The following is an 11493-nucleotide window of genomic DNA, read 5'->3' as shown; positions in this document are numbered from 1 at the left end:
TATGTTGGAATTAGACAGAAATTGGCTTAGATTACATCTGGTCCTTTAGCTGAAGGCTTGAGCAGATTCCTTAGTGTGTGAGAAATTAAATTTCTTCATTGGACAAATGGGTGACAATAACTATCTCACAAAAGTTAAGGGATAAATTAAAGTTAAAACACAAGTGTGTGAAGATGTGTGCTCCAGCTATACATACTCAATAGGCTGCTTCATGTCTGTTCACACATAAGTAATCTCTATGTCTTGTAAGGAGGAGGTGTAGTCTGTAGACAGCCCTTTCTGTCATGCATTTTACATACATGATCATGCTGGATATTCTGAGTCAATAATTTGATCCTCCAGACTAATATATTTGTTGCAGTCCATCTCTGGCATATGGTTTTTGTCTGCATAATGTTCTTTCTACCACAGTCTATGCAGGCTTGCCTTACACTTAGTTCAAGTAAGTACACTGCTGTGGGTTAGAGTGCTTCAAAAGCTCATGAAAGAATCATTTAAGCACACACTGGCAGTGGTGGCGCACACCTTTAATCCCAGCACTCAGGAGGCAGAGGCAGGCGGATATCTGTGAGTTCGAGGTCAGCCTGGTCTACAAAGCGAGATCCAGGACAGATACTAAAACTACATGGAGAAACCCTGTCTTGAAAAACAAACACAAACAAACAAACAAACTAACAAACAAAAGCACACACCATGGACCCTGGTGCTGAGACTGAGAACTTGCACCTGCAGGTGCTGCTGATGCTGTGGGCCCATCTCTGTTCTATTCTGTTCAACTCCTCTTTGTGATGGTTAGAATTTCTAGAGCTGAGTGTGGTGGTGGCACACACTAGTACAGCACACAAGTGGCTGAAGCAGGAAGCTTGTAAGTTTGAGGCTAGCATGGATTAGCTATTAAGAGCTTTATTCAAACAACAACAACAAGAAGTTTTATTGAAGTTCCTGGGGAATTTTTACAGAGCTGTATCATTGTTCTTTGTGAACAAAGACACCTGCTCAATGGCCAGATCTTTGGCTTTACTATGTACTGAGGATCCAGCTAGTTCTGTGTAGTTAGTGAATGTTCATTGTCTGATGCCTTGAAGACATCTTAAAATGTGGGAGTAATTTTAAGTGACTTCTTAACCCTGAAAGAATTTAAAAAGCAAAGCAAACAGACAACAGTTTAGAAAGTGTTAACACTGGTGGGAAAGTCGTAGAGAAACTCCCATCTCTTCTGTGGTTTTGTTTACTGCTTCCTCCTCCCAGAGACTGCAAATGAGCTCTTGTCTAAGTGCCAAGGAGCTCATTTTCACCTGTGAAGTCAGAAGACTGAATTCTGAGGGTCTCTTTGTCCTGCTTTCTTTCTTCTTTCACTCTTGAAAGCAAGAGGTCATCCTCTAAAGAGGATGTGGAGGATGAGGTGCCTCGCACCCATTTAGAGTTGGTTAGACTCTTGAGTGAGTTATGCTTATGAGGGGATACCAAGGCATACAAAACCTTGACACAGTCCGAGTTCTTCCTACAGTGTGAGGCTCCACCTGCTCTCCCTAAAAATGCTGCAGCATAGTGGTGGGGACCAGCTTAGATTTTTATACAAGAATCACAAATATTGCTGAAAACCCAATGTATTTTGTGTCCTAGTCCATCTTGGGACTGACTCTACTGATACTGGCTGCTCCTTCAGTGTGAACTAGCCCCTGAATTTACAAACCAGTACCTTTGAACTGGGCTACTTTGAACTCTGTATTTCTTTGGTATTTGTAGTTCTTCTGTGATGTGTTAGCTTTTTTGTGATGCAGAGATTCTTTGCCCCTGGGGTTCCTTGGGGCTCTTGAGATCCTTGGTAGGTACTGATAGGGTCAACAGAGCCTTATATTAAATCATATCCTCAATAAATATTTGTTATATAAACTGACATGCAGATTAGCATTCAGGCACTTAATGAAATTAATTTTCCCTAAGGTATAAAGGTGTTTTCAATTCTCTTTTTGGATGTATTTTCTCTTTGTAGACATTTGCTATTATGTATCACTGAGGAAAAAAAGTACTTGACAAAGCACAGGGGTTTTGTTGTTCTTATTTTCAAACCATGCATGAGTGTTTACATGAAAAAAGTTCTGCCAAAATTACTGTCTATAGATTTCCCAGAAAACACTCTAAAACTTTTTCTGGCTATGTCCTGGTCTTCATGGAGCTTCTGCTATGGATTTGTTTGTGCCCTGCTCATTTCAATTACATGAATAATTTTTTTTATCTACTTATATCCGTGTGTGTGTGTGTGTGTGTGTGTGTGTGTGTGTGTGTGAGAGAGAGAGAGAGAGAGAGAGAGAGAGAGAGAGAGAGAGAGAAATTTTCTTAAAATATGTTATTTTCTTATTCTTTAAACCCTGCATTTCCATCAGAGAGGAAAATCATGGAGAGGAGGCCACAGATGACTGAATGATACATAAGATGTGTCTGTGAGCAAATACCCTGTGTGGGACTTCGTTTGCAGATTCTGGGTCCTAGTGTGTGTGTCTGAGACTGTGGGTGTTTTGGGTGATAAAGACATGTCAGCCTTGACCCTGCTGAAAAGTGTTTACAAAGACAGTTATCCAGAACATAGTGTGCTATAGAGAAGGCCCAACTCTAGCTCTGTATTATTTAAAATACAAGGGTTCTTTACCATACTGGGTATTTTCACCATCAAAGTAATGGGCAGGAGTTTGGAGACAGAGTCACATTTCTCTCCAGGGCTTTTCTTGTAATGATTCTTTATATTTTTAGGAGGCTTATAGAATCAAGGGGAAAATGCTCTATATCAGGTATAATGGCATATGCCTATAATCTCAGTACTGGAGGTAGAGATAAGATGATCAGGGTTCAAAGTCATACTTGACTACATAGGGAGTAGCAGGCAGCCCAAGACTGTGTGTGACTCTGCTTTGAAAAGCTGAAATAAACAAATAACCAATCAAAATAAAGCAAAACCACAAAAAGGTGCCCCATGCTCTATAGGGAATGCATCCTTCTTGAACAAACTTCTTCAGGACCATTTACCTTAACTGAAGCAACATGAAGTTTCAAGACACCCCTGTTCCTTCTTGTGGAAACATCAAGCCCCAGTTAGTTAGATTTAGGGAGTAAATGTGTACACTCATTTTTATCTTCAGACATTTGAAGCTCTTTGGGGTTATTTCAACAGTACTTTCCTATAGGGCCTTTAAAGAGACACAATTACTCTAGACAACTGTAACACAGTCAAGCTTAAATACAAAGCAGTGAAGGACCTGGCCAGACCCAGAAGAAAGCACAGGACAGAGAAGCCATGGATCCCACAACTTTCCAAGTGTAGCAGAAATAAAGACAGAGCTGGACCTCTGAGGCCCAGAGTGTCAGCAAACAGATAAGCAACTCAACGAAGAAATGAGTCAGCTGAAAACTTTTTGTGAATCCACATTGCAGAACTTAGTGAACACTCAACATTTCAAGTATTAGAGGATGAAGCTTTTTGAAATATTTTACTTTTGGAATAGTTTGTGTGGAACACTGTCCAACCTAGATCTAGACCCAAGCAATTCCTCCCCTGAACACGAGAAGTGAGGCTCTTCTCTCCCCTCAAAGATGGAGGATACAATGGATACAAATGTTATAGACGGTCATGGGTGTACCTTAATTATTCCATTCCTAGAAGAGGATCCCCACCCCACTTCATATAGCTGTGTTTAAAAAAGGATAAAGCAAATGGAGTTCTCAGGAATCTTGAATGTAAAAGGTAGATATGAAACATTCCTCTATATTCTTCCTTGCTCCCTCGCTCCTATAAGTGGTAGTCATTTATTTATTGCACCCCAATCTCTAACACTCCCCACCTCTGTATTCCCAGCTTTGCAAGATGGAAAGGATTCTGGCCTGGGAGAATTCTTCACTTTTCATGTTGTATTGGGCTAGTCTCTTAGGCTGTCAGGGATGTTGTAGTAACTGCCCCCCGCTCCCGCATATCAGGAAAGGGAGGAGACACCACAGGCAAGAAGCATGTACAAGTGAACAACAGATCCATGCATCTTTGCTGCTCTGACGCAGCGTGGAATATGGGATTCTAATTTCTGGGCTTTGGCATCCTCATCTAGTTGTAAAGTATCACCAAAGACTGCCTTTTGTATTCATTGATGGACTGTACTCAGAAACAAGAGGTGTGTGTGTGTGTGTGTGTGTGTGTGTGTGTGTGTGTGTGTGTGTGTGTGTGTGTGAGAGAGAGAGAGAGAGAGAGAGAGAGAGAGAGAGAGAGAGAGAGAGAGAGAGAGAGAGAGAGATCTGGACAAACTACTGGACCTGCCTCCTCCAAAGCAGGTCTCTGCATACTAATAAAGGAACGGTCATTTTGTCCCCTGAAAAACTTCTCCTTGGTATCTTTGGTAGCAATTTCTGCTGATTTAAAACAAGCCTGGCCATGGAGGTCAGCACTCTCTTCCCACGAGTTCCTACCAAGGGCTGGTAGCAACTCTCTCTCAGCTCTCTAGCACCCAGCCCTTATTGAGAGAAAATACATTCGCACTTTATAAGTCAGTCACTCAGAACAGCCTTACCGGTAAGTAGACTTTCCCTGGAGTGGAAATGCTCAGGGTGAGGGCACAGCTCCAGGGTCAGCAGGGCTGCTCCAGGCAGGTCCTCTGAACTTCTGTCTGCTCCGGGTCGCAGCTCTGTCCTCTTTGGTATTGTTCGTAAGTGGGCTGTGATATTTCCTCTCTATGGAAACCGCTCCACTCCCCTGTGCTTATATATATAAAAGTGACAGATCACAGGGTGGATCGTAATCCCAGACGTGGTGTCTACACCAGGGTGAGATTTCATTTAAAATACAACTAGAGCCAGCTGTCCACGTCACAGAGATGACAGGTACTCGGGAGACTGGAACCCCTCCTGCCTCTCCCTCCTCTGGTCACCTCCTTCTTCCCCTCCTGTCTTTGCAACTTGCTTCATTAATTAAAAAACGAAAGACAAATAGCAACGGAACCCAAACCACAGGTAAGCCGAGAAGCAGTGTCTTTGGACAGAGTTTCATCACTGATATTAATTCCGGCTGATTCCAGCTTCTCCTACCTCTCCCTCCTGCTAACCCTCCCATTGGAAATCTGGGGCCAGAAATTGCTTTGCAAGCAGAGAAGGTGATTTGGAGTTCATCTGTTGCCCTGTCCTTTTGTGAGTTCTAAAAAAAGTGTTAGCTAGCTACTCACACAGCTCATTATCATTGTTTGTGTTGGTCAAACATCCGGTGTCCAGAGCGTTTTAATAGGAAATCACTTAAATTTTACTAGTTTATGCATCCAGTATTTATTGGATGCCTACTGTGTTCCAGGCATTTTTCAGACTCTGGAGAATTCAATGATAAGTAAGCTGAGGCTAGACTAGAAAAGCACTTGAAAGAGAGAGAGAGAGAGAGAGAGAGAGAGAGAGAGAGAGAGAGAGAGCAGAACCTGATTATCAGGCAGCAAATACCATAGTTTAGAAAGTAGCAGGCCTGCTGCCTTGAGAGATTCCTGTGCTCAGTGAGAGGAAAGCAGAAGTGTGCACACAGGAGGGTGGTGGTCTGGTGTGGACTGAGCTAAGGGAGGGAGTTAGTTGGGAAGGAGCCAGGCAGAGGATGCTAGAGCTGGTCCACACTGAGAAGTGCTTTGGAGACATGTTTATAGAGTAAACATCACTTAATATGTCCTAGGAGATGTGACGGGGGCAGGGTTCGGACAGGTGACCCTTAGTTCATAGATGAGTAAATGGAGGCCATGAGAAATAGCTTGCTGCTACCACATAGACTCTGCACTACAGTGTCAGGATGCAAACTAGCCTCATGCTAGGCACAATGCTGTTTCTAATCCACCTTAGGCTTTATTGCATTGAGTAGATTTTTAAGGAGCCATGTAACTGGTTGGGTCTCCATGGTCTGTCAGGCAAAACCAGAGGCCAAGACCCAGATGATGGTTCCTTAATTGAAATTCTTCTAGGTCAGTGGTTCTCAACCTTCCTATTGCTGCAGACCTTAATACAGTTCTTCATGCTGTGGTGACCCCAATCATAAAATTGTTTCTTTTGTTGCTGCTTTGTAACTGTAATTTTGCTATCTGTGCTTTCTGATGGTTTTAGGTGGCCCCTGTGAAAGGGGTTTGAGAACCACTGCTCTAAGTGAAGAGCTAGGTGATCTTAGATGATCGAGACTCTTCAGTGTCCACAAATACTTAGAGGGAAAAGTAGAGAAGGATTCCAAGGCTTCCAGTCTCTTCTAACATTCTAACCCTTCTTATAGAGATATGAAATTGAGGGCTGGGATGAAGTTCGGTTATAGAGCAGGCCCTGGGTCCTACCCACCAGCACCACAAGTTTCAGAGAGGTATGAAATTGGACCCCCTTTCCAAGTCCTTTCTCCAGAGATATCTGGCCTGGGATTCTCAGGAGGTTAGAGGTAAAATGCATCTGGATTTGTGTTTGATTCAAATCCACTAGTTCTATCATTAATGAATTAATGAATTAATTAGTATAGACTAGTTTAAGAGAAGTTTTTTTCCCTCATTTGAAATATTAGGCAGTCATGGGACTCATGTCAATAGAGGATAGGTGGTTGGAAACTTGGATTTGAATCAGTTCTCTTTTAGGAGTCGTGGTATGACAGGGAGGAAGATTTGTGAAGATCTAAAACATGGGCACATGCAGAGCAGGGTTTCTCAGCCTTGGTTGGACTGACAATCCCTTGATGTGGTGGTCTTTATGGAGCCCCATAGGGTATTCTACAGCATTTTGGTCTGTTCTCAGTGATGACAATACCACCCCTCCATATACCATTTGTGTAACCAAAATAGCACTGGAGGAAAGACACTATACCTCAGCTTCCTTTCTGATGACTCTGTCCTGCTTCCTCTGGACTCCCCAGAAACCCTCTGCCCTTGAGTCCAGACTTCCATGGGGACTCAGGTATCTTTGTGTCTGTGACTGTCTCTGAAACCCAGGGTTCCCTTGCTATAGAGAACAAGAACATCAGTTTCTGTTGACTGGTGGGAGTTGGCTTTTGACTCCACTACTAACAGAGTTCTGTCTCTAATGGCACATAGACCTGGTGTCTTAATTTGGGTTTGTATTGCTGTGAAGAGACACCATGACCACAGCAACACTTATAAAGGAAAACATTTAATTGATGGGACTTGCTTACAGTTTCAGAGGTTCAATCCATTATCATCATGGTGGGGAGCAAGGTGGGGTGTAGGCAGATGTGGTGCTGGAGCTGAGTCCTACATTTTGACTCAGAGGCAACAGGAAGTTGACTGACAGTCACATTGAAAGAAGCTGGAGCAAAAGGGATCTCAAAGCCTGCCCCCATAGTGACACACTTTCTCCAACAAGGCCACACCTCCTAATAGTGTCTCTCGCTTTGGGGGCCATTTTCTTTTAAACCACCACCCCTGGGTAGCATGGCAGGTATGGTCTAGGTATATACTTCTGTTACGGATGAAAACCTCACTAAGTAATCATTTGCTTTACAGCTTGAAGAACAGACCTGAACAACACAAGGATGATTAGTGAGTAAAACTCCCTAGGTGTCACTTAGAAGTGAGGAAGCAGTGATTTTCTTTCCCACCCTCCGCTGGAACCTTAGCAAGCTTGTTGCTGAGTTTACACATCTCTCTGGCATCTGTGAGCTGTTAGGATCTTTTACGAGTTCAGCAACAACATTTAGAATGCTGTTTAAGGGTGTAAATACTCTGTTGAGAATATGCAGAGGGCCGGAGTGAGAAGAAAAAGCTTCCCACCCTCACATATGAGTAGAAAAGGCTTATATTTATAAAGTTCATTTTCCAGTGTGCTCAAAGTGCTTACATGAACAATGGAACGATTAGAATCTGAACTTGTCAGTAGAGAAAAAGGAACAGGACAGGGAACTGTAAGAAAGTTTCACTGATAAATTTTACCATGAACCAGGATGGTGAAGCTTCCATTTCTGCCTCTTCCCAGACCAAGACATAATATTTTATCATAAAATTATGTTGAGTTGAAGGCAATTAAGAAGAAGCCCAAGAAAAGCTCTCTACTCCCTTTGTTATTTGCCTATGGCTAGTTTTTGTCCCACAGAATTTTGAGGCTCCATTATGAGCACATGCCCTTACTGATTACCTCTCCTATCAATTGACATTTTTGCCATTATACAATTTTCTTCATCTTGGGTAACATCTCCCACTTCCCTTTTTCTTTCTCTTCTCAATTTACCTACTCTTCTTTTGGGGTAGAGTCTCACTATTATAGCTTAGTCCTCCCTTGATCTCTTTCCCCAGAGTACTGATACTACAAGTGTGCACCGCTACCAGAACACACTTGAATACTCTTCTTCTTCAAGTTTGTTTTGACTGATTTTTTTATACTGAGTATCAAATTCAGCACCTCATGTATGATATAGTATATTCCAGGTCATCTTGGACTACAATGTGAGACTTGGTCTCAAAACAACAACAACAACAACAACAACAACAACAACAACAACAACACAACAAAAAAACCCAACCAAACAAACAAAAAAACAAACCAGAAATAAAACAAAACTAAAGCTTTTCTGATGGTGAAGGCTTTCCCATGAGAACATGCCTGTTGAAAAGGATCTCACTCATCTTTCTCCTAAAAAAGACAAGGAAACACAAGAAGTATATGGTGTGAAGCCCCAGTTTCTTCTCCATGGATATGAAGTACTCTGGATGCTGTGAAATCATCACATCTTCAGCTGTGCACAAACTGTAGTCTTGTGTGTTAACTCTTCCATGGTCCTCTAGTAACCAACAGGAAGGAAAACAGGAGGATGTTCCTCATGGGAAAATGGTACATATAGCAAAACACATTTTGAATTTTGAAATCTCTGTCTCCCTTCTTATCTATCCATCCATCCATCTATCTATCTATCTATCTATCTATCTATCTATCTATCTATCTATCTAATCTATCATCCAAGGTTTCATTTTTACTTGTCAAAATTTGGCCACTTAAAATTGCATTGTTACCTATAATTTCTTTTGGACAGTTGCTTTTCTAGATAAATAGTATATTTAGGGTGGTCATAAAACTGTCATAGATGCTCTGCTATCAATCAGACAGGCTGACTGTTTCCACAAGCCCCGTGGTAGTTTAATGTGGATGGTATTTTGCCAGTTACCTGGATTCTCTGTCTTGAATTCTCTTCAGCAGCAAAAGTGAGAAGCACTGAACCCAGCGGGTTCTGTTCTTGTGGGAGTTGAAGAAGATATGTGTTATGACCTAGCACAGGATCTCACCTGGGAGGGGTCCATTTCCTCCTTCTCTTTTGGCAACTGAAATTAAAAAGTTTATCAACTAAAGTAAACAGAGTCCCAGTATTCAAGAGAACTCCACTCTTCATATTCTTGCTGGCTTTGAACATGGAGAGCATAAGTTTCTTTTGTTCTCATTTACATTTCTTCAAATTAAAGAGGTGGGCATTTTTCAGAAAATCTTGACAACAGAGCAAAAGTTTTCTGAAATGATTTCATTAAGAATTTGGAAAAATTCTTTTAATATTTTCTCTAGTAGTGTACATTCTGTGAATTTACTTTAAAAATCAAAATGAACATCAAGTAATCTGGGGTATGCCCAGAAATCTTCATGTTAAAGATCATGCTTAAAATTGGTAAGTCCAGGGACTAGGGAGGGAGCCCAGTTGGCAAAGTGCTTGCCTTGCAAGCAATTAAGACCTGAGGTCAATCTTCAGAACCCATGTAAACAAACAACAGCCACCAAAACCGAGGTAAGGTAGAGTGACTATAATCCCAATGTTGGGGAGGCAGAGAAAGGTGGATTGTGTGGCTATTTTCCTAGCTACCATACTCAGCCAGTTGCAGGCCACTGAGAAATGCTGTCAAGAAAGAAGAAAACTCTTGGCTGGCACTGTTTCTTGGGCCACCAGGCATAAGGTTGGACAACAGCCTGTTCTTGCCTATGTGGCCACTTCTTTGGAGAGATGTGTCTGGTTGTCTTCTTTCCTAGCTCACCTCAGTCTTGAGTTGAATAGAATGGCTTTAAAAAATGTGTATGTAACTAAGGAAAGACAATGTTTCCTCTGGTTCCCACATCTATAACATGCATGCACCTCATCCACATGCACCCACCCACCCCCACGCCGGTAAAAGTTAAAGTGTTTTTAAAGGTGTGATTTATTCATTTGAGTGATGGAAATAGAGCCCACTTCCTTACACATGCTAGCCAAGTGTTCTACAATTGAGTGGCACCCACAGCTCCACAGACATGTTTTTCCAAAACCCAGGAAGCAAGAGGCCAATGACAGATGTGTGGTTCTGAGGAGCAGTGTTGGGGCTTGAGATGAGGCTTGGACACTGGTGGCCTTTTGCTGGAATGGGCTCATCTTTTCTTGCCTGCTCCTTTTAACCTTTCTGTTTCATCCCTTCTCCCTTTGTGAAGCTTCTTCTTTCCACCCACCTTTCACCCAATGGCTGTTTTTAGTTTGTTGTGTAAGGGAAGCCTCTGGGGTTTTAAAAAACACACTGTGGCTTTATTAAACCTTTGTTCTAACCCCTAGGCTCTCCTTAATTCTTGAGGATTTAAAAGCTGAAGCCAAGAAAATGTTGGTTTATCAGAGTGTCCCATCTGTCTCTTGAGTAACTGACAATAGACCAGGCTAACCCATCATATGGGAGATGATAATCACAAAACTTGTCAAGCAAGTGTGGTGAGGTGATGGTACATGCTGTAATCTCAGCACTTTGGAGGCTAATATAGAAAGATTGCAAGTTTCCGTCCATCCAGAGCTACATAGTGAATACTGCCCCTAGAATGAATAGGTATGTGCTATCATCAGGCAAATGACACAGCTACTTTAATAACATTGAAAGATTGTCTCTCGACATTTTATAAGAATGCAAAGGAATAGACCTTTGCTCAGTAAACCATCTCTCAAGCAGGAATACCATATGGCTACAGGATAATTAATTCCCTTATTTCACAACTGTGATAAAGAAAATGGATTGTCATTCATACAAAGGTGTATTGATCATTTGATCACTGGGGTGGAAATGATATGGAGACTAGTTTCATTATGGAAGCAGAATGATTTTTTTCTAAAACATTCTAAACCTTACTTTCTAAAAAAAATTAAATTAGTGGCTGGAGAGATGACTTAGTAGTTAAGAGCACTGGTTGCTCTTCACAGGGGCTAGAATTTGGTCCCCAGCACCCATGTCAGGCTGCTCACAACCACTTGTGACTCCAGCTCCCAGAGACTGGGCTCCCTCTTCTTACTACCATGGAGATTGCACACACATGATGAAGAGACAAATAGCAGGCACAACACATCCACACAATAAATAAATAAAAACCTTGAAAAATATAAATAAATTCAGTAGTACTACTAGTGGAGCAGGCCTTAGGAAGATGTTTTCCCCAACCATGGGAATCCTAAATTGAGGTCACAAACCTACTTTTGCAGTGAATGAAGGAACATTAGGATTTCCTGCAAAGATCAAGACTGGCAATTCAATA

Source organism: Onychomys torridus, chromosome 5, assembly GCF_903995425.1.
Source record: "Onychomys torridus chromosome 5, mOncTor1.1, whole genome shotgun sequence".
In the NCBI taxonomy this organism is placed as follows: domain Eukaryota; kingdom Metazoa; phylum Chordata; class Mammalia; order Rodentia; family Cricetidae; genus Onychomys; species Onychomys torridus.
Note: the sequence above shows the minus strand (reverse complement) of the source record.